We start from the raw sequence: 24,713 nt of genomic DNA, 5'->3' as shown, positions 1-24,713 counted from the left end.
GAACACATTATAGGCACCTTCATATCAGGATTTGTAATTCCCCTTTGTTCCACTGAGCAAGACAATCTCTTCAAACCTGTTTCCATGTTTTCACCAACATGAAAGTTAACTTATGTAGGTAAAGTACCTGGCAGGTATATAGTAGGCACCCAGGAAATTATAACTATTAATATCATGATGAGCATTACTAGTTAATGGTCAGGTGAACTGTCACTAAAGGAGGAGTTTTGGTTGTTTTAATTTAATGCAATCATCCTTATGCAAGTAAAATCTACTGAATTTAAATGGCTTGCCAGTTCTTTCTGGGTATTTTGCTTCAAGGTTTGTTTTTTTTTTCCCCCAACTCTTAACAGAGGCAATGGGGATTGAATCCAGGATCTTATGCATGCCAAGCACACACTCTACCACTCAACTATACACCCCATCCCTGAGGGTTTGGGTTTGTGGGCTCAGAAAGAAGGTGGGAGGGGAGATAGACAACTGGGAATGAATGTTTAAGAAACTGTCTAATGAAGCTCAGAGAAGCAAACAGAAAATGCAAAACAAGCGAAATCCCGAGAAAAAAATCTGACAACAAGAGATCAAGTCTAATGTCTTTCATATCATCTATAAATCCCTCTGGCCTCTTGAGATCAGTTCCTGGGTCTAAATGAGGTCTGCCCAGAGCTGGACACCTAGTGAGCCTTTATGGAGAGCCTGTCTCACAGAGCTCCAGTACCATCCCAGAATCATGTGGACATATCTTTTTTTTTTGTCCTGTCTTCAGAGTAACTACTTCTTCATGAAGTAGTAAATTGCAGTTGGCTTCAAGAGTAGAGGTTGCAAGCTGACATCACTGATTTGTAAGTTTCAAGGAAGGTTCCCACAGTTACAGGAGGTAGGGACTCTAGACACTGATATTTCCATGTAGAAAATACAGATTTGATATCTCCTGTAAACTTCTTCTTGCCTCTGCTAAATAAAACAACACACTGAGAATCCTTTGAAATTGTGCTTTTGTTCAACAAACATTTGCTGAGTACCTACTGTGTGCCAGCACTGTCCTAGGCCCTAGGCATTAGGGTATTGGTGAAGAAAACAGGAAGAAAGAAGGTCCTCTTGGAGTGTTCATTCTATTGGTCTCAACCTCAAATGGGCCAGGAAAACCACTGTTTCTGATAATCTATTTTCAGCAACCCTTCTGTGGCATACACGGTAATGTAATAAAAATAGTAATTCCTCATGCTTATTTAACCAGTATGAATTGCCTCATGATCCCCAGGTAAGCAATGATTTTGTCTTTATGTTTGAAATGGAATTAGGACCAGCTCACAGCCCTATATATCAAGATTAGAAGGGAGTCTGGTATCTGTCTGTTGGGGTGTTCTCTCTACCTGGGCACGCAGGCTTCTAGAGGGGACCTTAGAATCCAAGAAGGGGGTCTGCTCAACTTCCACCAGGAAGCATCCTGATTTCTGAGTCCAGAGTTTACCAGATCCGCTAATGTTCCAAGCTGCTATTCGATATCACTGTCAGAAACTAGTCAGCACTACAAGCTGTGACCCAAAATATTGAACCATCTGTACACCATCTGTGGAGAGAAAGCATCCAAATGAAGAGCAATCCTTCCCAAGGGGGACAGAGAGGCTTGAGGGTGGGAGTTCACAGGGAAGGGCAGTTTGGAGGCTGTCACTGGGATTAAAAGCGGCGTTCTGGTTATCTACTGCTGGCCAAGTACTACCAAAAATGTAAAATAATGACAATATTTATTCTGCTTACAAATCTGCAACTGATGAAGAATTCAGTGGGGACAGCTGTGCCTGCTCCTCTCAGCCCTGGAGCAGTTCAAACATGCGGGCTGGACCACCAGGGGCCGCTTGGTGTCTCTACCTCTGTGTGGTTTCTACAGATGGTCTCTCCAGTGAGGCGGCTTACGTGGCAGCTCAGGGCTCCAAAGCAACAGGTCCCGAGAAAGAGCCAGGCAGAAACTGAATTGCCCTTGTTACTTAGCTTTGGGAGTCATACAGCATCACTTCCATTGTAGACAGACCCTCCCCAATTCAAGGGGAAAGACCATGGACCCCACTTCCTGATGCAACGGTGTCAGCACCACGTTTTAAGAAGAGTACGTTGAGGTAGGATACGTATGTGTGGCCATGTTTGGCAAATACAAACTGCCACAAATTGCACTCAGACAAGCTGGACCACATAACTCAGGCATACCAAAAACAGTGACGAGGATGGCCAGGATGAACAAACACAACAATTGACCCAAGAGGGAATTAATCAATTCAGGGAACACAGATTTAATTTTTTAGTAAGAACTAATAAGGACCATCAAAATTATTTGAGAATACTTTACATCCACAAAATAATATAGGCTGATATGAGAAAGAAAAAGGCAGAATAAAACAACCTAACCAAAATTAATCATTGAGGGGTTGGGGGCACAGATCAGTGGTAGAGCGCCTGCTTAGCGTGCTTGAGGTCCTGGATTTAATCCACAGTACCTCTATTAACAACAACAACAAAAAATGCAAGCAAAATTAATCATTGAATGGACTGACTGAATACCAGAACAGACAAGATGAGGACCAAGGCAGCAACCTAGCAGATAATCTTGAATAAATCCTCTGTGATGCAGAGCAAAAGCAAAGAGGGGAAAAATCTACTGTTTTAAAGCTGACGCTGGTCTTTACCCCAAGGAGTTGAAAACTTACGTCCACACAAAAACTTGCATACAGCTGTTTATAGCACCTTACTCACAATTCACAATTGTCAAAACTTGGAAGCAAGGATGTCTTCAATAAGTGAATGGGTATATAGACTGTGGTCCATCCAGACAACGGATTATTATTCAGTACTAAAAAGAAATGAGCTACCAAGCCATGAAAAGACATGCAGGAAACATAAACGTACGTTACCTAAGAGAGAAAAGGCAATCTGAAAAGGTTACATACTGTGTGATTCCAACTATACGACATTCTGCAAAAAGGCAAAACTATGGAGACAGTAAAAAGATCAGTGGTCGCCAGGGACTGAGGGGAGGGAAGGATGACTAGGTAGCACGCAGAGGATTTTTAGAGCAGTGAAACTACTCTGCATGATATTATGAGGATGGAAACATACATTAGTCCAAACCCATAGAATACGCAACACCAGGGGTGAACCATAATGTGGACTGTGGGTGATCATGCTGTGTCGGTGCAAGGTCACCTTCATTAAAAAAAAAAAAAGTAGCATTCTGGTGATGATGTTGATAATGGGAGAGGCTGTGCAAAAAATTAAAAATTAAAGAACATGGAAGATAGGTCCACTGGGCTGCAACTTTGGTGTCCGAGGACTATCAGAAATAAATGCAGCCACAGCAGAGAGGAGGAAATGACCTCCTCCAAGAGAAGAAAAGGTCCTCAAGATAAAGAAAGGTGTGACCCTCTGGGAGTCCAATAGGTCCCTGAGCACTAAATGGGATGAATAAAAAGACGCTCGTGAACAGAAACATACTTTTGAACTTTCGGAATTCTAAGATAAAATACAAAGAAAAAAATTCTTGAAGAAATATCCATATTCTTTGTACCAGAAAGTTAAAACTGTTTACCTACAAAGCAGAGAACCACACTGTCACTGGACTTCACCTCAACAAATATGGATTCCAGAAATCAGTGATGTAATGTTTCTAATTATGAATAAAATTTTTTGATCTGAATTACTATACACAGCCAATAGGGATCAGGCACCATGAAGATAAATTTGTACATGCTAGGATGCATGTACTCTCAATTTAAAAACAAAATTCTAAAAGAAGTATTCAACTACAATGAGATGCTACCGCACACACACCAGAGGGGCTAAAATTTAAAAAGACTAAATCCGTCAAATGTTGGTGGAGATGTGGAGCAACTGGAACCCTCATACATTGTTGGTGGGAGTATAAAATGCTACCATCACTACGGGAAAACTGTATGGCAGCTTTTTATAATGTTCAACATGTATCTACTCTATTACCTAGCAAATGGCACTTCTAGGTATATACACAAAAGAAATAAAGGCGTATGTGCACAGAAAAAAACTTCTATATAACGCTTGTAGTAGCTTTCTTCATAATAGCCAAAATCTAGAAAAAAATCCGAGTGCCCATCAACAGAAGAATGGAAAAATAAATGTTGGTACATTTATGAAATGAACTTCATTGGTAGAAAAGAACAAACTATGATGCCCACCAATACATGGATAAATCTCAAGTCAGAACAGGGGTTCCCTCGAGGGAGGGGGGACAACTGACTAGAAAGGAGCATGAGGGAACTTCCCAGAGTGAAAGGAATGTTGTGTGCCTTAAGACCTTAAGATTTGTACATTTTCCTGTATATAAAATATACTCCAAAAAGGATGGTTAAAAGGAAAAAACAAATTAGGAGATAAAATTCACCAGTTTTTATAATTGGGTATAAAAAGTGGGAGACATAGAGAGCTGAGTTTGACAGGCAAGGATGATTCTCAGGAATCTTTGGTGCTACTGGCTCAGCCCGAGAATAAAGGTCCATGAGCAAGAGTCTCAGAGCTGATTTTCAGTAATTAGCAAAGAACGGCAGTGCATGCTTTGTTGCAGGTAATTTCTTACCATCTATAGCTACTAAAGTTGCAAGTGGTTTGTCTTAATATTTTTAAATCAGCAAGAGTGGATGTTAGGTTGTCCCTACAACGAGGGCATTCTAACATACTTACACTCCAATGTACAGTCTCCGATGGGAAATCAGAGGGTAAAGTTCAGACTGCAAACCAGGAAAGTGCATCACCTGCAGTTCACCTACATCATTACCTATGACCTACTGGAGAAATTATTCACATGCTTACAGGACACCTTTATGGTCACCATGCAATAAAATAAACCAAAGTACAGAATGATAAAATAATTAAAAGGAGGCCATTCAAGCAAAATGAGAAACAAAATTCAAGAAAGAACACAGGGTAAGATAAAAAGCAGCAGAGTGGTTAAGTATGACTAGGAGAAGAGAAGAAAGCTGAAAGCAATGAAGGAAGGGTCTCTGGAACACTGGTGCTCAAGACATCACCTGCCAAGCGGCTGAAGTTTAAGGGCACAAGATTACATTTTCTCTTTGGATCCAATCAGACTAATTAGCTCAGTGGTAAATGGTTATTACATAATGAAAATATTATGAGTTGTATTAAATTTAAAATTTAGACTCAGTCTTTAGATGAATAAGGAAAGAATTGTACCTATAATCTTGCCAGTGAAAAAATAAAAATAATTAAAAAACTGGAAGGCATGGTGGAGACGAGAACTGGATGGAAATGTTAATATGATAATTTCCGGTTTTTTTCACTGGGAGGGGTGGTGTCAATGGATAACTGTCTAAATTTCAAAAATAAACCAGGGCTTGGTTATATGATTTTAGGTCATAAAAATCACCATTATAAGAATTAAAAATACTTAAAGGGCAGAGTGATTGGTATATAGGTAGTAGAGAAACCACACTGACTCCCTCATCACTCGTGGCATGGAGGCAGCAGCTACCACCTACACGTGATAAAACAGGACATGGATGTGCACACTGTTCAAAATAAACATTCATTTCTTATAGAACTTAAAGTCATTAAATATGGTCATCTCAGAGTGAGTGATGGATTCAGGATGAGAATGGAAGTGGGAGATGTTAACTTTTTATTTCCTTTTGGATGGCTAAAATTGGGAACAGGATGGGGCAGATATTACCTCAATTTTTTGTTTGTCTACAGTGGCTGATGGGAGACACAAAAGCAGCCCCACTTTCCCTCCACCCTTTCCCTTGGTCCCTTCCATGCCTGCCCTTCTCTTTTGCTTTAGCTTTGCTGGATTTTTTTGTCAGGATTCAAGCCACCAAGGTTCCCATATGACAATCCCTGGGATCCCATATGAGAACTACCACTGGAGAGGTTAGAAGCCACGGAAGCAAATCCGAAGGCTGGCTGGTTGCTTTGCTTTGCTACGCCTGATATCCCTTGTTGGCGAAGCCAGGTAGGGCCAGGATGAGATTAACTTGCCTCTCATTCTAAGGAATTAGTTAAAATACAGCTAACAGAAAGTTAATAATAATAAAGGCATTAACGTTAGCAAGAACTTTAATCTCTGCCCTTTCCCAACCCCCTCCCCTACACACACACACACACACACACACACACACACACACACAATCACACAGGAAGTTTCCGTAGAGGAAGTTTCTCTCAAGCAAGCTTCTCAACCTTGGTGGGTAAGGAAGTGCATCTGGAAATATGTTGGTCATTAAATATTTTGGTTATTAAATAACTGACCCACAAATCAAGGATGCTAAAGATCTTACAATGTGGAGGACAGTTCAAACCAAAAACTGTCCTGCCCAACCAATGGCAACCAGTAAGTACCACTCCACCTGGGTGACACTCCAGCCTCTCTGTCCCCCTCCTTCCCCACCCCACAGAAGGAGTGACTTCCCTAGTTGGTGGCTTTGGCAGAAGGAATGAGGAGGGTAGATCAGGCCCTGCTGGGATCTGTTTTCTTGGGATCTGCCAGCCTGAAAAGACGGTGAACTGGGGCCTGCTCTTCACTGGGTAGTAGGCTGCCCAGCAGGCTCTGTCCTCGTGGGAAAACCTGGCACCCATCCACAACAAGGCTTGGATGGGAGAGATCTCTCAATTCCAGTGGTGTTAGCAAGCCGTTTGGGACACAGCTCTGAAGCCACCAGCCACCTCGTACATCGGGACAAATGTACAAGGATAAGCATCTATCATGACAGCATCTTACAGAGTAGTCACCACTCTAAAAACATTCTGTGCTCTGATTTTCTCTTATTTTTTCATACCCTGGCAAAGAAAAGATTTTTTAAAACTTGAGTTATTAAACTTAAACTCAAACACATGCAACATTCCTCTATCCTAACCCTGCTTTTAAAAAAGCAGAAAGATGGACTGTCCTGGAAATTTCTTCATTAATTTTATTCAGAATAAATAATATGCTCCAAATGAAGGCTGCTGGCATCCAATGTTAATTCTAAAACATGGTGTCACCGGTTTTGCAGGACCTCTGCTTCTGCTTTTTCCCCAGCATTCTGGATAACTGGAAGTTGTTAGCCCTTGGCAACAGCCTTAGCCTGGACTAGGTCTGAGCCAAAAATAATTATACAGGGAATCATGCCAAATCTTGATGCTAAGATCAATAGAGAAGTTATTTTCAGCTATCAACAAATAAGTAAACTGATAGTTACCTGGACACAACAAAAGCTAAAGCTTTTTCATTCACATAGTAGCTCAATATTTTGCAAATTTCATTCGTTCAAGTATCATTCTCCATGATTTTTGTCAACTACCATGCGTCCTGTTAAGACTTTCATTCTCACTTTTTTTGATTTTAATAAGTTTATTTGAAAAAGAAACATGTATGTTGATTCTACAAGTGGAACACTAGTATAAGTTGTCATAAGTTGAAAACCATAAGCTTTTTTCAAAAAAGCATTACAACTAAATTTTAAAAGTATCTGTCCATGTATCTTTAACATTATCTTTGGTAAATGAAAGCTAAAATCATAAAGCTTTTAGAGGAAAATATAGAAGGATGTCTTCAGAACTTGAGGGTAGGCAAAAGTTTCTTATGTCACAGAAAGCAAAATCACAGAAGAAAATTTGGTAATTTGGCTTTCCTGAGCATTTCAAACTTCTGCTCAACAGGACACAATCAAGAAAATATATAAGCCACAACACTGTAAAGTGACTATAACTCAATAAATAAATGTTAAAAGAAAACAACGAACATGAAAAAAAAAAAAGAAAGAAGAAGAAGAAGATACATAAGCAAGCTACAGGCTGGGAGAAAATGCCTGCAAAACATCTACCTGACAAAGGACTTCCACCTAGGATATGCAAAGAATTCCTCCAATTCAATAATAGGCGATTACTGACCCAATTTAAAAAGACAAAAGCAACGCTTCATAAAAGAAGGTATAAGAATGGACAATAAGAACACGGAAACAGTGAAGGGTTTATTCACTGATTCTACAAACATTCACTGAACATTAATATGTGCCATGTGAATAAAACAACGATTGTGCTCCCGAGGGCCTCACTACTGCCAGGGAAGGCAATTAAACAGACTCATAAAATACAGTGTAGTGAGTGCTATTAAAGAGTTGAACGACGGTATAGCTTTTCATGTATGCATATGTACACACCTATACACACATCTATACGTATATACAGGTATATTATATATTAGTAATATATAACAATAATGCAATATATTACTAATATATATTATATATTCACAGATTTAAATACAGATTTATATTTAAGCAGATTTATGTAAACCACTAAGGGTAAGGGCCTTTGATGCATTCCTTAAACTTTTATTCAACATTTCCTGAGCACATTAACCAAACCCAAATAACTATGCACTAAGTCATGTAAGGAAATAAAATGTTAATACATTAGTATGATTCCATTTCTATGACATTCAAGAACAGGCAAAAACCTATTTTACAGCAGTAAGAATAGTGGTTATCTTCGGCACTATTTTGACTGGGATGGAGCTCAGGGGGAAATTCTTTCATGCTAGAATGTTCTAAATATCTTTTTTTTTTTAATCTTGATTTGGGTGATTCCACACACTTGACTATTTGTGTTTGTAGCAGTGAGCTATACCTCAGTAAGAAGTGTAAAAGGATAAATCTGACAAGCTCCTGCCTTAAACAATATTGCGATCTGGTTGAAAAAGTACAGCATGTTGGAACTAACTACAGTAGAAGGCAAGATGCATTAAACGTGACGGATTTAGGGGACAGCACGGCTAAGAGGTTGGGCCAAAGGCCTCTACATCAGGAGGTCTTGGATTTGAAACCGGCTCCTGATTTCCCAGCTTCATGAACTTGGGCCCGTCTCTCTGCTTCGGTGAGTTCACCCCTGTGAGCCCATCAGTGTTTCCCTGTTGTATACAATGTGAGGCACAGCACTTCCCAGCCAGGGTTGTAGGGAGGATTAGATGAAATCCCTACGGAAGGCCGTTAGCTGAGGGCCTGGCTCTCAGTGGAGTTCAGCAAGTTTCAGCTTGTGCTATAATCATTCCCAAAAACTCTCGCAATATAGTGAGTGTAAATTCTCACAGCCACAGCAGCCCACATGCCGCAAGTGGACCTTTCTTTGTTAATCCACTTGATCTCAGTTGAACCCTTGTTCTACCATGTGGCAGAAAGCAAAATCTCACTTCCTGGTTTTCTCAGTCATTTCAGGTTTCAGCTCAGTCCTTTCATTGTTTCTGCTTCCCAGATGGGGAGGTGGTTCAGGTTGCGCACTGAGCAAGTGGTCAGTGCGTGCCGCCATCCAAGGGCCCTTGTTCCATCAGAATCCCATCCAGAAGGGCCTGGCAATGTCACCCCTCACACTGACACTGATCCCCCAACCCCAGGCCCCAGCCATCCACTGCATATGTTATCATCACACTGGAATAGGCAGGCAGGTTTTCACTTGGCAGGAGCTTTCGTTGTTTAAAATCGATGACAGATATTTAAAAATCATTTTAGGTTGCCACAGAGAAGTAAAGCGTAGAATGTCTTCTCAGCAATGTGAAACAGTCAAACTTTCCCCTGTTATTGAATTAATCATTTATCTCTGTGGTTTCCACAGGAAAATGAATTGAGTCTGTCTTGCCTGAGTCTGACCCCATCAACAGCACACTGGAGCCATTACGAATCTTAAAAATTAGACTATTTTGCTCATGTCAGTCATGTACCAAAGTTCTTTAGATGTCCAGTTAACCTTAAATAATTCTTTACTGCCTAAAAAGAAAATAGAGAAGGATCATTTGTAAATATTTGGGAAATGAAACATAAAGGGTAAAATTGGATACATTTTAACTTGTTAAAATATTAAATAAACACATCAATAGATTCACTTACAAATGTATAAGGACACATACCCACTACTATAATACCATACATGGTATTCCCACTGCCCTAAAAGTCCTCCTGCTCCCCAAGCCCTGGCCATCACTGGTCTTTTTACTGTCGCCATAGTTTTGCCCTTTCCAGAAGGCCATATAGTTGGAATCACCGGCTGGGATTTTTAAACAGGCTCTGAGTAACTACTTACAGAGGAGGTCAGAGCTCAGGGAAGTATTGGGGATGCAGAAGCCCTCAGGGACTAGTGACTTGAGAAGCCATCACTACCTGCAGGCCTGAAGACGTTACCAGAGCCCGGCTGGGGTTAGCACCATGGAGAGGGGCTGTCTGAGGCAGGCTGAAGTCACAGAGGGATGCAGCTACCACCAAAATCAGGTCAAGCCATGGAGAAACAAGAGGAATAGATATCCACACCTTTCTCCAGGGGCTGCCTCCCTATCGACCAATCAGAAGCCAGAGGGCAAGGGGACTCGAGTGACAAATGCAGTCCGAAGGGATCAGCCTCCCAGGGTGCAGAGCAGGTTCTAGAAGGGAGAAGGAGAGACGTGGGGGCAAAGGGAGGACCACCCGCCCAACAAGCATCCCCAGTTCACCATCAGTCAACCCCCAGTCTGTTCACCATTAAAACCTGAGTTCACTTTATGAGTACACCTCCAGGAAGCACATCCCTACACGTATATTGTGCCCATTTTTAGATATTTCCTAGTATGTTTACATTTGAGAGTAAATTTCATTTTTTAAGTGGACAGTTTTTACCTTGAAAACACAAGCCAGTGAACCTGTTCTCCCTGTCAGTTAATCAAGTGCTCAGTGTGCCTCTGAATAAAGATGAACTGCGGGCCTTTGGACTTATCTGCCAGTCCTGGTATTTAGAAGAGGAACCCAATGAAATTCACAAAAAGCAAAGATTGAGGAACTATACACCAAATGCTCCCCTCCCCCTTTTTGACCAGAAGTGACAACTGAGGAGCAGGAAGAGGGACATTTGCTGTCACAGGGCAGACCTGTCATACTGTAGGATCACAAGATCTTAACAGTGAAAAAGACCTTAAGAACCATCTAGTCCTGTGTTTTCGAGCCCCTTTAGTTGGGATGCCTCTTGGTCACACATTCACATGGAAACCCATTACGTGAAAGAATTTTAATAGTTCACAGGACCTGCTACTGTGCTTTGCACTTCACAGGGATAATCTCATTTCATTCTGACTACAATTTCACGGGGGAGGTTTTTTCCTTTTCTCCAACCGACAGAGGAAGATACCGGGGGTCAGAGAGATGACGAAGGTCATATTGCCAGTGGCCATGAGAGGTGCGATTCCAACTCAGGATTCCTGACACCACAGCCTGTGTCTCTACTTTCAGATAAAACCGGAGATGCCTGCGTTAAAGCAGAGGGTTGGAGCCTCAGAGCTCTGCTGTTTCCCCCCCTAACACTGGCCCTACCCTTGGCCACCTGGGGCACTGTTTAAAAACACCCATCCAAGTCTAGCACTTGACAGCTTAACTTATTAAATTGACTGTCCTTGACCCCAATAGATAGAAAACCAGTCCCATACTCCTCAAACACGACCTAGCTCTTTTCTCCCGCCTCCAAACTACTTGGATATAATTTCCCCTGTCATCAGTATGCACATGTAATTTCATCTTCGGCTTTTTTTACCCTAAATCTATTTTCTATAAAAATTCTCCTGTATAAATCCAGACCTTAGACTTACCAATTTTAACAGCTGTTTATCATTTTTAGAGAAGACTCCCAGAACTTCCCACCCCATCTTCCACGGAAGCCTGGCTCCTAGTGATATTAATAGGTGTCTGCAATAAATTGGGGTGGCTTTTTTTTTTTACCAGTTTTTATATTTATATTACATGTAAAAATATATATACATGATAAATTTGGGAAACAATACATATGCTCTTCTCACAATGTCCCTCCGCAACTGCCCACCACATGCATATTAGAAAATTAAAGGTGACAAGTTATGCAAGAGAGGATCTGACATCATTGGGCTTAGCAAGCTGATTCAATCCTAGAAAAACCCTTCTGTAAAAACCTCGATGGAGCAAAGCCACCGCTCTACAGACCCAGTGGATTGAACCCGCTCCATTCGGATTTGCTTCGTCCTTTCTCAGCGACTGTGGTACCCTTACTTTACAGATGAGGAAGGCAGACGTGCAAGTCACCCAGCTGGCTGGCAGCACCGGTGAGGGTTGTCACTCAGGTCGCCTAATAACTTCTCTAGAAATCCTTGTGATCAAATAGGCTGAGCTCACTGGGATATTATTCTGTACACAAGAAATTGACACCTTGTAACTGACTACACTTTAATTTTAAAAAAATTGGCTAAAAAAAAATCGACTGAGCTCTTAAAGGTAGACACGTGTTCTGCTATTTCACACCTGACAAACGGCAGACCAGCCCAGTTCCTACAGTCACCCCAGGTCGCCTGGGAACTTGGTGGGCTTCTTAAAAGGAGAATAGCCATCTGCAGAGGATGGCACTGCTTTGCCTCCAAGTCCTGAGGTTCTCTGCCATGCCGCACCTGCAGCGGGCCTACCCGTGGCTCTAAACAGCATCTCTCTGCTGCAGGCACTTCAAGCACAGTCGGTCAACAGCCGGACCCTGGGGCACCATCTTCTTCTGTTCTGGGCCCCGCACATAACTGGCAGCTTTTTGGGCTACACAGTAAGGGGGTTAGGAAGGAAGCTGTGGGCTCTGGCAGGGAGCCCTGACCCTTGTGCTGGCTGAGGGCAAACGGAACATGGAGTGGCAGTGGAAAGAGGCATTTATAAATATCAGCTAGAACCACATGACCAGTCGCAGGACTGCAATAGTTGTGAGCATTCTTCCTTATTTGACATGATTGTATCTGCTTATACACAGACCAGTTATCCCCCTCTTCCACTGCCCTACCATCTAATATAAGGTGTATTAATAGTAGTCAACCTTGTATTTCAGTGTTTCAGTTACAGGATATGAAAGGGACATGGGCTCAACTAGAAAAGAAGTCACCCCAAAGTGGATAAAGGGACTTTGGCAAGGTTTGGCTTATTTTTGGATAAGTGTGACAAATGTCTCTCATCAGTTAAGTTGTCTCCATCAAAGAAATACTGAGTATGAGATGGAAAAGAGATGCAAAGGAGTCTAATTCAGCCAGTACTCATGTGAACTCAGAAATAACACTGCATTTGCCCATGCAACATAACTCAGTATCCTTGCAAAGCAAGTATGCCAACAAGGTTCAAGGAAATTGATGCCTTTGCACTGGAGGATAAACAACCAAATGCCACTTGGGAGGACTCATGCTCCCTCAGCCTTCTTGGAACTTAAAAGCAGCAGAGACTTTCTGTTGATATCAGGAGATGGTGGGGAAGTTCTGTGCAGAAATGATTTTTGGTGCCAGGTGACTCATTTTTAAACAACTTCCACATTCGGCAGATGGTGATAATGCCAGCGCTTAACGATGGGGCTGAGTAAATCAGGACGGCATGTTTCCACACTTCTCAGATGCTTATTTCTAAACATTATGTAAAAACCAAGTCTTTGGGTACCTCTCTCTGCAGTGACTCACAGAGCCTACACGAGGCTGCTGTCTCTGGAGTGCATTTTGCCCTCCTGCTGGAATCTGAAAATGGATCACACTGACTGGATTACAGAAAAAGCATCCAGACCCTCTCATTTTTCAGTTGCTGAGAACATCAGGCCACAGAGTACAGCTACCCCAGACATTTTCTGTCTTGATCATTTCTCAGATGAATACCACCCTATGAAAAGACCTTCACCTTCATCAAATACCCATGTATTCCAGACAAAATAAATCACGAAACCATGGAACCTATGGGACAGAAGGTCACTGAGGCTGGGGCATAAACAACTAACTTTTTACCAAACATTTCACACTCCCTCTCCCAAGGTGCAGAGTTGACGCTGAAACACGGCTGCCCAGGGAGGCAGTACTTTTCCCAATGCCCTTTGATTTGTGCAGAAGGCATGTGACTAGTATTGGCTAACAGAAAGTGAGCAAACGTGACAGGTATCACTCCTGGTCAAAGTAGTTAAGAAGAGAGTGTGTCATTCCTTCTCTCTCCCCTCCCTCCCGGAGCCAGAGGTCTCGGAGACTCTGACAGATGGAAGAACCATGAGATATGATAAGCCTGGGTCCCTGAATCACCACATGGATGAAAGCCACCAGGAGTATCTTCATCAGATGGTTATGTGAGTCATACACTGTTATTGCATTAAGCCACTGAAATTGGGGGTTTAATCATTAAATCACTAGCATCTCCTTAATTAATACAGATGCCAACTTCCATCACCCTCTCTCAATCTCTTGTCTTCATTCTCTTTACAACCTCTCATTGGGATATTAGCAGGAGAAACCAGAAGCACTTTATATGATGACTAAGGTTATGGTCACTGGTGTCAGGCAGACTAGGGCTTGAATTTCATTTTTAATACTGAGCCAGCTGTGTGTTCTTGGTTAAGCTAATTAACTTCTCTGAACCTTGGTTTCTTCATCTGTAAAATGGCCATAATATTACTTATGCCATAAAATTGTTGACAGAAGTAAAGGAACTCATCTTGTAAGGCACTAATATTCAAGATATGAAGGCTTTTGTTCTTAGTGGCATTATCCTACAGTAGGTGATCATCCAATCTATGCTGGTGAAAGTATTAAAGAGATCAACATGCAGGATTTTGTTGTATGGTCACTTTCCAGGGGGCCAAAGGAACTTAGGTATATAGGCAGCTTCCTTTATTAGATACCAGGACCTTAGAAAAATGAGGTGGTGGAATTAGAAACATAGGTCCAAGGTGACTTGGGCACCAGGAACCCAGAAATAATAAGCATCAAAATATCTAGGCACTAACCACTATGAAGGACAGTATGGAGGTTCCTTAAAAAACTAAAAACAGAGTCACCATATGATCCAGCCATCCCACTCCTGGGCATATATCCAGAGGGAACTCTAATTCAAAAAGACACATGCACCCCAATGTTCACAGCAGCACTATTTACAATAGCCAAGACATGTAAACAATCTAAATGTTCATCAACAGATGAATGGATAAAGAAGATGTGGTATATACAGACAGTGGAATATTACTCTGCCATAAAAAAGAATGAAATAATGCCATTTGCAGCAACATGGATGGACCTAGAGATTACCATATTAAGTGAAGTAAGTCAGAGAAAGACAAATATCATATGACATCACTTATATGTGGAATCTAAAAAAAATGCAAATTTTCTTTATAAACCAGAAATAGACTCATGGACACAGAGAACAAACTGTGGTTACTAGGGGTGGTTGGGGGAAGAGGAGGGGAGGGCTAAATTAGGAGTTTGGGATTAACAGATACACATTACTATATACAAAACAGATAAACAACAAGGACCTACAGTATAGCACAGGGAACTATATTCAATTTCTTGTAATTAGCCATAATGGAAAAGAAACTAAAAATTTATTTATGTGTGTATGTATATGTATAACTGAATCGCTTTGCTATATACCTGAAACTAACATTGTAAATCAACTACACTTCAATAAAAAATGAGAATAAAACAAACAAACAAAAATCTGGGCACTAACACATCTTGCAAACACCCAGGGTCCTTCAGTGGAGAGATGGGAGCTGTTGTTTCCAAGATACACGGGTGAGGTCATGTGAGACATGTGGATGGAGGGTCAATTCTCTGACTGGGCCTCAGGAAACAGATCCTCTCCCATGGTCTCTAAGGAAACCCCAGAGATGGTCTCAGGTGACAGTGAGAAAAGGAAGCCCCAGCACCAGGAGGCGTAGGAGGGACGCTGCCGGGAGCACAGGAGTGAGACGGAGGAGAACACGGCTCAGGGCAGGTAGCCAGACACCCACACTCCCCAAGAGAATCAGCAGTTTTCTGCCCTTGATTCCTGTACCTGCTCCTCCGGCTCCACTCTGGGCCATAGGATCCTCTCTCCTCCATCCTCTGAGCAGAGTCCAGAGCCCTGGGCAGACTTCCTGCTGACCTCTCTGTCACCCACTGCCCCGGGGCGGTCCTCCTTTGGCATCAGGGGTCTGAAAGAAGATGCTCCCTTTCCTTCCTTTGCCCAGATGCTGAGGGTTGGAACAACAAAAGTAGATGTTTGGCCCATAACTGCTCCAAAGGAAGATGAGAACAGCCTGGTTCCTGCCGCCACTGGGGCAGTGATGGGGAGAGTGAGAACTCAGACCCTGTCCTGCACCCACTTCCAAGATCCCTCCAGCTGAGCTACTGAAGAGCCTTCACGAAACTGGACCCACCAGCGACTTCAGACGCCTCCCTGAAGAGACAGGAGGACAGAAAAGCTGGAGCAGAAACAAGCGCCCGCCCAGCATCTCAGGCATCCACGCCGAGAGATGCCGCCGGCTCCGGCTACCCTCTCCAGCTGGTTTTCTTTCAGTCACGTTTTTGTCTTGCTGCTGCTACATTCAAGTATTTGGATTCGAACAGGTGAGGGAAGGGTTTCTACCACATGAGGAAGAACCAAGAAAATTTCATACACAGTACATTTTCCAGATTCTTGTCTTTACACCCAGATAAATCATGGACACCCATGAAAGCAAGCAAGAAAGGAGGGAGACAGGGCAGGAAGGAAGGGAGAGAAGGAAAGAGAAGGAACCCTTCAGAAGAAAGGATGATTTATCTTGTGCCTACCTGGTACTCCAGTTTTCAGCACTTCCAAAACCGAAGACCTTAAAAAAAATGAGGTCGGGCCTGAGTGCATAAGTGTCCCGTTTCCCCAAAACACACCTGAAGCAGCCCATTCCAGCACTGGATGACACGACTGAACTTTTTCCTGTATGCTGAGACAGAACCCATCTGCCTCTATTTCCCATCCCTGGTCCTCTCTCCTGGCCTGGGTCCACGTGGAACAGGTCAACTCTTTCTTTCACGTGTGAAAGTCCACAAGGATGGCCTGTCCATGAAACAGCAGAGGGAAAGCGTAATCTCCACCGAGGGTTAGTTCTCCTTGGGTTGCCTTCTCCTTTGGAGCAATAACAGGCAACACATTTTACCATTTTTTTTTTGAGGGATGTTAAAGGACTCTGAACCCCAAGTCTTCCTTCCAAACTCCAGTATCAGCCTAACTCTTCTACTGTCACCTATCCTTCCTCAGTGTCCCCTAATGTGGAGCACAGGCTGCAGGAAACAGGACTCATGATAGATGAGTTTAGAGGTCAGAGCATGAGAGGTGAAGCAGATTGTGCTGTGAGCAGAGAGAGAGACCCCAGCAACCTGGAGATGCCCATGTGCAAAGAGGACCAGCCCCAGCAAACTTCCCACAACACCACGGCCACGTGGCCGGGACAGGAACAGGAAGCCAGAATCACCTCCCTCCACCAATCCAGTCCCGACACGCAACACCCAGCTCAACCTTCCCTATTCCCTGCACCTCTGTCTACTGTCTTCTTTCCTAAAATGCTCCTTCCAGATGTTGGCAGACATAAGAGGAAAGATCTGAAAGAAAATAGAGGGCCTGGGCTATTTATTCAAGAATTTAAAGTCTGCTTAATTTCTAACTCTCCTTAGAGAGAACTTAACTTTTCTGATATTCTCAGCTTTCTACTCAAATCTTCCCAAGATGACAAATACTGTTTGTCCATCGAACACCCTTTTTTTCTTCCTCAAGGTAAAAGCTTTCTGAGTTTCCTCTGATGAGCCGCCCTTCTCAGTTCCCGTGGTCATTCAAGACTGACCGCACACGACTCACCACCTGAAGGAAGAAAGGAAGACCAAGACCTGAGCAAGCAGAGTCATGGTGATTGGCTGGGGGCCAAAACAAGATGGGAGGTAGTCTGCACCGTGTATTTTCCTAGAACTACTAGGAAGGATGTGCTGAGGTTGCTAAGCAAATAGGACTTAAATCTGGAGCTGCTGATGGTCATGATCACCGCCCTTGAGGAAAGCCTGCCGAGCATGAAGACAACACTAGCAGGGAAAGAGGAAGAGAGATAGGTGGTGGCTTACACCTGCTGGAGTGGAGTCTGCCTGCTGCAACCAGAGTTACTCAGAATTCTGAGTAATACTAGGCCCCTGGGGGTCTCAAGCTCTTTGGTCTCAGAAATTCTGCACACTTTAAAAGTTTACTGATGACCCCAAAGAAGAGCTTTCGCTTGTGTGAATTACTTATCATAGTAGCAATTCAAATTGAGAAATTTAAAAATTTATTATTGGTTTTGTTTGTTTGCTTTGAGGGGAAGGTCATTAGGTTTATTTATTTACTCATTTATTTTAATGCAGGTACTGAGGATTGAAAGAGAAATTTTTAAATTGTTGCTCAATAAAACTAATGACAAACCCATTACATGTTAACATATAAAACATATTTTTATGAAAAATAACCACAGTGAGAAGGGTGCCACTGTTTTATATTTTTTCAGTTCTCCTGCAACATCTGGCTTAAAAGAAGAGAGCTGAATTCTCACATACATTTCTGCATCATTATAGTGATAAACACTGTTTTGGTCAAAGTATACAAAGAAAACCTGGCCTCACTGAGATACGTATCATTAAAAAAGACAGAGAGATTTTCACAGACTTTTCAGGGAACTGTGGATATTCTTTTTTGATCTTTCCCCAAACGTGACAAGTCGTAGTTCCTTAAAGGTTCCTTACAGTATGGAACCCGCAACTATAAAAAGGAGCTTTTTGTACACCAGATACTCATGAGAGGATGAGAGTGATAAAAAGCAAAACAGTATCTTAGAATTAACTGGAAACTAGTTTCCGGGACCTCCAGGGGTTCCCTGGACCACACTTTGAGAACTACTGCTCCACCCAATTCCTCATCAACTCTGACTTTCTGTGTGTATTTTTCTAATTGGAACTTCTGAGGAAAAGGGAACTGGTTTGGCTCTTTCCATCACCCTTCCACAAGAAGATCCCTATTAGTTACTCAACAAACAGTGTGGGGTGCCCCCCGACCCCCGCCGTGCTCCAGGCACCACAGCAGGAGCTGGGAGCACAGGCGTGGGCAGAACAGAACTGGACCCTGCCCTCCAGCTGCTGGCAGCCGAGTGTGCCGCCCGGGCGTAGGTCCTGACACAGGTTCTGAGCTAAGTTACGTGAAGGAAACTACAGCAAGCATCCAGTCAGGGAGTGGTGAGGAACTGGCTCCTCAATGAAGCAACTCTGAGGAGGTTAAGAAGGATAAGTCATCTCTCCAGGAAGGCGGAGTAGCCGTGTTGGGAGGAGGGAATGCCTCTTGTTCTAAGCAGAGGCAGCGGCCTAGGAGATGTCTTAGGGAAGGAGAAGGTGCAGGAAGCCAGCATCACTGGAACGCGCAGGCTGGGAAAACACCACGGAAACGTCTGGGCAGGTAGACAGGTGCCATCTGTTAGAGAGTGCCTGCCAGACGCCATCTCATTGGCTGCTGGCCCACCTAGAGAGGACTGTCTTTGAGTCGGGCACCTGTGCCTGGTCCGGGCAGCTGGAGCCAGGATGCAGTCATGCAGCGGCCCATGCACAAGGGACCATGCAGAAGGGACTGTGGGAGTACGGCAAGCACTCCTGGAGGAGTCGTGACCTCCTTGAAAAATCACATTGCATCTCTCATGGCTTCACAGGTGCCAAGTGCACAGCCGTCCTCCGATTTGGAAGCCGTGAAGATCTTCTGCATTTGTTGCTTCATTCACGCTTGACTGTCAATAAGGACAGTGTCCCAGGAGGGGCTCCTGAGAGGCAGATTCTGAGACGGAGATGAGCAGCAGGCGATTCTGAGCTCTTGGAGACAACATGTGTGAAAGGGGAGGGACAGAAGCGGGACTGGACAGAGGAAGAAGCTGACCTGCAAGGCAATCTCAGCAACAGTCTCGGCTAATCTCAGGCGCAGCTCTGACGTGGCACTGGCCCTCCTGAACTGTCCCCAGTTGCAGCAAGAGGGTCAGCTCTAAACGCCCACATCTCCCGGTCACTGTGCATGCTTTGCCTCTGGAAGGAAACATGACCTTGGAACGAAGCACCACCGGGTAAGGCAGTTGTCTTCAGTTAAAGCAACCCCCTCCCACGGGGGCGGAAAACAGGTGGCCGTCTTCCAGCACATGCCCAACTCCTAGGGGCCGTCCTTCTTTCCTGAAGGAGGATCTGAGCAGTGCATCACAGGGCCCACCACACTCAACAAGGATCAACCAGAAGCGGCATTTATGAGGACAGCGGTGGCCAGGGACTCAATGGGACTGACTTCGAGTGCTGGCTTTTCATGAATCAAACACACATAAAAACTTGCAGCTGATGAGCTGGACACACCCCGCCTCTCTCCCTAACACTACCTAGTACCCTTCCTCCCTCATGAACCCACGCCATCAGTGCAGGTCCCCGCGCTCGTCTCTCAGCCCTCCAAGCTCACTTCTTCCCTGGGGTCTTTGCACTGTTGATAGGAATTATCTCATTTGTGTGCTGGACTAGAACACACTTTCCATGAGGGCTGCGACTATGTCATTCCTCTCTGTATCTTCAGAGCCTGGAACCCAGTGGGCATAAAAACACTTGCTGAAAAATAAAAAAAAAAAAAAAAATGAAGAGCTGGGTACCAGGCAGAGGGAGGCGCTGCTTTGTGAGGCCTGCTGTAACTAAGCACCACAGACCGGGTGGCTTAAACTCAGAAGTGTATTTTCTCACAGTTCGGGAGGCAGCAAGTCCGTGCATCCACAGAGCTGGTTTCCTCCGAGGCCTCTCTCCTTGGACTGGGCAGCTATCTTCTCCCTCCGTCTTCACATGGTCTTTCCTGGGTGCATGTGTGTCCAAATTTCTTCATTTTAGGACAGAGGCCATATTGGATTAGGGCCCATTGTAATGACCTGACTTTACGTTAATTGCCTCTTTAAAGACCCTATGTCCAAATAGAGCCAGATTCTGAAGTACTAGGGGGTTAGGACTTCAAACATAGAAACTTGGGGGTGAAAAAAGCAACCCATTAAAAACGGGGGACGTAAAAAACTGTATCATGGGGTTTTTCTCTCAGAAGTGTTGCTTAGTGTGTCACACTGAAGAAGAGGTGCCAAACACTAGCCAGCACTTTTTAAAAAATTTACGACATACCCAGCCCTGCGCTGGTGCCACACGGGTATTGTCCTATTTCTCCTCACCACCATCTGTGGAGGTGGGTAACATTAGGCCCATTTTACTGAGAAGAAGACAGAGGCCCTGAGATCTTAAGTACCTGCTCAAGGTCACACAGAGGGCAGATGGAGAAGCTAGAATTTGAACCCAGATCTCCGGACTCTAAGCCCACACAGTTAATCATGTCTAGAGAGTGCCTCTTGTTTATCTCTTCAGCTTCCTAAGCCCACGATTTAAAATGCTAACATCATGTATCCACAGAGCCATAATTAGTTTAATTGCATGGTGTTTTGTGATGTTCCCGCTCAGTCACCTGTAGCCCTCTCCAAGGAGAAGGGGGCCTTCTGGGAAAATAACAGAAACCCAGATGCTGCCCGCATTCAGGACAGAGACACATGAACAAGCATTTCTTTGTGCTCCTGGCATTGTCAAGTTCAATATTATCGTTCCCCCACTGAAACTTAAACCCAAATCAGAACTTACTTCACTCTGTTTCATTAGCTTGGAACCAACCCAAAATAAGGTTAACCAACTGAAGAGTCTGAGAAAACTGCAACCAATTACCCTGAAAAAATATGCTAAGCCTGAACAGATTTATTCAATGTTGCTTAGTGGGTGGCTTCACGGGATGGAGGCCAAGATTTATCATCTGCTTGGCTTTGCTTTTGATTATTCATTGACTGGGATGACTTTCTTACCACAAGCTGATAAGTCTCCCATCTCAGAAATGGAGGCGAAGAAAATACAAAACACCACATTGACTGATTCATTCCAAACAGAAAATTTTTTTTAAGAGAGATAGACCTGTGGTGCTAATGAGTATTCCCTGCTTTTCCTTTGGAATTCACAGCAGGAGATTAATGAGGAATTTCACGATGGGTGTGCAGGTGGAATGTTCGACTACTGATTCCACTGGGTGAACATCCAAACACACATGATAGCTGCCGGTGATAAGCCCTGCATCGTGCTACAGGTTCTCCAGAATCATCTCATTTAGCTTGCGTAAAACCTCACAGACAGGTGTCATCATCCCCATCGTACAGAAGAAACTGAGTCTTTAAAACTGTATTGTTCAATACGGTAGTCACTAGCTACAGTGGCTATATAAACTTAAAGTAACTGAAATATAAGTGTTGGTTACACCAGCCACATTTCCAGTGCTCAACAGCCAAGGGTGGCTAGTGGCCATCACACAGAACAGCACAGATACAGAACATCTCCAACATCATAGAAAGTTTGGCTGGACATGCTGTTCTAGAGACTAGAAGCAAGAGGGTTACCAGCGGGTAAGGGGAGGGGTGAGAAGGGATAAATTGGGAATTTGGAATTTGTACCACTTGGGGAGGGATGGAAATGTTTCCTAACTTGATTGTGGCAGTGGTTTCACTGGTGTACACAGCTAACAAAATTCATCAAGCTGTGCGTCTGAAATGTATGTCGTTCACTCTACAGGAATCATACCGTAACAAAGGTGTTTAAAAAAAGAGAGACACAGAGACAGAGACTTGTATTTGCTAAAGCAAAGGTGAGATTCATCTCCAGCTATATCTGCTCCCCACTCAGCTTATTCCCACGATTCCACCACCCCCATGGCATCTGGGATCTCCCCAGGAGAGCCTGTTAGCTACGGAGGACAGCCACTCTGATCCTGACTTCTTTGGTATTTCCATGGCAGTTTATCCATGAACTGAAAACCTCTTTCTGCCCTGAAGGGCATGTTGGAAAATGCCAAGAAATGACCAGGAGGTGGCGTGCGTGTCCCATGTCTCAAGGCCTTGCTAGAAGAGGTACTTGCAAAAGCCAAACACTTGTTTTGTCTTAAGACACAGGCTATAGATAAAATTGGAACTCTTCTTCCTCTCTCCCTCTCTTTTCCTACCCTTCTCCCTCACTTCAAGTTCTTTTTCTTACCACTCAGAAACTTTGCAACAAAGACGTTTAAAAAACTGCAAAATACCAGTTCCCTTGGTTTTAAACATATCTCAGTGTAGATTACTCCAAAATTTACCCCTCCAGACAGACCCATCCCTAAAACTCTTAATGTATTGATCTAGCTGCTTACTTGGTATCTCACATGGGTGTCAAAAAGACATTTCAAAATGACTTTGACCAAAAAGGAACTCTCACTTCCCTGACCTCTCTGCCTCCCAAACTTGTTCTTCCCCCATCTTCCTTATTTCTATAAATACTACCACCATCCACAAAGTTCCTCAAGTCCAAATCCTAGCTTGCACGCACAAAGGCAGACACACGCACACACACATGACATCACTGCATCAGCAAATTCTAGCGGTTCCACCTCAGAAGGAGACCTTGAATCCACTCACTCCTCTCCCTGTCCGCATCTCCCTCATCCAAGCCGCCATCCTCTCTTGCCTGGACAACTACAGTGGCACCTAACTGGTCTCCATGCTTTGACCCTTCCCTTTCTCCAATTCATTCTCCAATGAGATTGTTTAAAACCAAATCAGAACAAGTCACTTCCTTTAAAATAAAATCCAAAGTCTTTTCAGGAAGTTCACGAAGACCTACAAGACTCTCCAAGGTCAGGCTCCTGACTGACCCACTGATCTCACCCCCAGGGCTTTCCTGGTTGGTCACTAATCTCTCCTGCCTCCTGTGGCTCGTCAAGCACATCCAGCACTCTCTTACCTCAGGGCCTCTGCATGATCTCTGCTCTCCTTTCAGGGGTCACCTCCTCAGAGAGGCCTTCCCTGATTATTTCTATCCTTCAGAACATTTATCCCAATGGTAATTGAGGTCGATGCTGTTTCCTTATTTGTTGGCCCTAGAATATAAGCTTTTGTTCCCACTGTATTTTGAATTCAAAGCTACCAACTCCAAAGCTCTAGTACGTTTCCAAAGGGAAGGGAAAAAATGCATTCACAAGAATTCATATACCTGAAGGCATATTTTCCATTAAAATCATCCTCTGGTCTGTCTGCCTTTCTTCAGAACACCTCTGGCATTCTTGCTTTGGAATCTCCTTCAGGGCCAAGCTACCTACCGAAAACACTCGATCGCAACGTGGTTCTAAATTCGCTGTGCTTGGGGGGAGGGGAGAAGAGCGCGTTTTAGAACAGTGTTGTGACAATCTCATTTTGTTAACTGAAGAAACACATGAAAACCTCTCACTCTCTGTGAACGTACCTGCCTCCCACAGGCACACCTTCCACGGATATACAGTTGTCCCTGGGGCTCCGCGGGGGACAGACTCCAGAACCCCACGCGGAGCGCAAACACCGCGGAAGCTCAGCTCCCCCGGGTAAAATGGCGGCGAGCCATCCGCCAGGCTTCCGTACCCGCGGGTTCCGCATGCGCGATGCACTTCGCCCTCTGATTGGCTGAGCGCGCAGACGCCGACCCCGCGGATCCCGGGAGCCGGGTGTAATTGAAATCTGGGAGGAGACTCGCTAAATTGTTAACAGTGCTTACTTGTAGGGAGAGGAGAACTTTCAAAACCTGCCTCTACGCTTCTGAAAGTGGGATTCCCAAGGGAATGGATGGGAGCGGCAGAGCTAATTTTCAACTGAAATGCACCAGTGGGGACTTACCTGCCCCAGCTGGTCATAGGTCATAGCCCCCATCCGCTCTTATTGGACTGTGCCCATGGCATATCATCTTTTAAATGTTTTCATTGATACCCAGAGGAGGGAGTTTCGTTTTCTGCTCTAGTACACGCTGCTATATTATTTAAATTCGGTATGATACGCACGCATTGATTCATAGG

General features: G+C 43.9%; 1 long non-coding RNA gene across 1 annotated transcript; it reads right to left on the bottom strand.

Moving 5' to 3' along the window:
- Positions 1–7,967: 7,967 nt before the first annotated feature.
- Positions 7,968–24,239, bottom strand: LOC140686607 (uncharacterized). Its single transcript, XR_012060445.1, has 3 exons — positions 24,134–24,239; positions 23,885–24,030; positions 7,968–9,776 (listed from the first exon to the last, which is right to left on the bottom strand). It is a non-coding gene; the product is annotated as an uncharacterized lncRNA (long non-coding RNA).
- Between the last annotated feature and the right edge of the window lie 474 nt (positions 24,240–24,713).

The sequence above is a fragment of the Vicugna pacos genome, chromosome 17 (assembly GCF_048564905.1).
Source record: "Vicugna pacos chromosome 17, VicPac4, whole genome shotgun sequence".
Taxonomy (NCBI): domain Eukaryota; kingdom Metazoa; phylum Chordata; class Mammalia; order Artiodactyla; family Camelidae; genus Vicugna; species Vicugna pacos.
Note: the sequence above shows the minus strand (reverse complement) of the source record. Positions and strands in the feature narration are given on the sequence as shown.